Genomic DNA, 782 nt, shown 5'->3' on the forward strand with positions numbered 1-782 from the left:
TACATTGTTTGTGATTGTGTCGACTGTGTTCTGTTTTAAGCATGTGTGTCAACACATGCTTAATGTATCAAGCCCTTAATAAATGAACAGAAACAGTCACACACTAAATGGAACTTCCCTTTGACATTGTTACTCCTGGCAATCAAATGTTCGTAGGATGCAGTCTCTGTTATCAGTTGAGTCCAGTCTGTGAGCCCTGGCGTGCATGTGCTCTTCCAGTTCCTCAATATCAGCCTTGCTGCAGGGATGAGGCCTGAGATTATTAGCGTGCCAAATGGTTTGTTAACAAAGAACCATCTTAAAAGCCTTCATTGGAAAGGGCAGGCACTTTAAAAAAAATACCTGGCAGGTGATCGGATGAACCATCGGTCTATCATGTCCGCCATTGTTGTTTTGAACAAACCGTCGCGGCCCTCACACACCTAAACCACAGTTGCAGCTGACTGTAGCTCCTAACCGGACCATGATTGGTGCAGTGAGAATAAGGTCGGAGCCCGACAAGATGGATTTTTCCTGATTCACCATTCTCGTGTGATGTCATGATGTCGCGAATCCAGCTGCCTTTTAAAGGTAACAACAAAACAGTGTTTCTGTTCCAGTAGATAATCCACAGACACCAATTCCGAATGTTAACACTCCGTTACATGGGCAGTGGGTATCAGCCTCATAGATATGGGTTAAAATAACACCTACTAGTAGGTTCAGTAGGCCGTTATTATGTGTTCATGTGGTAACAATTGTCATTTGTTAGCATGGTCAAGCCCTTTGCGTCACTTTCTTAC

This window comes from Etheostoma spectabile, chromosome 23 (genome assembly GCF_008692095.1).
Source record: "Etheostoma spectabile isolate EspeVRDwgs_2016 chromosome 23, UIUC_Espe_1.0, whole genome shotgun sequence".
In the NCBI taxonomy this organism is placed as follows: Eukaryota; Metazoa; Chordata; class Actinopteri; order Perciformes; family Percidae; genus Etheostoma; species Etheostoma spectabile.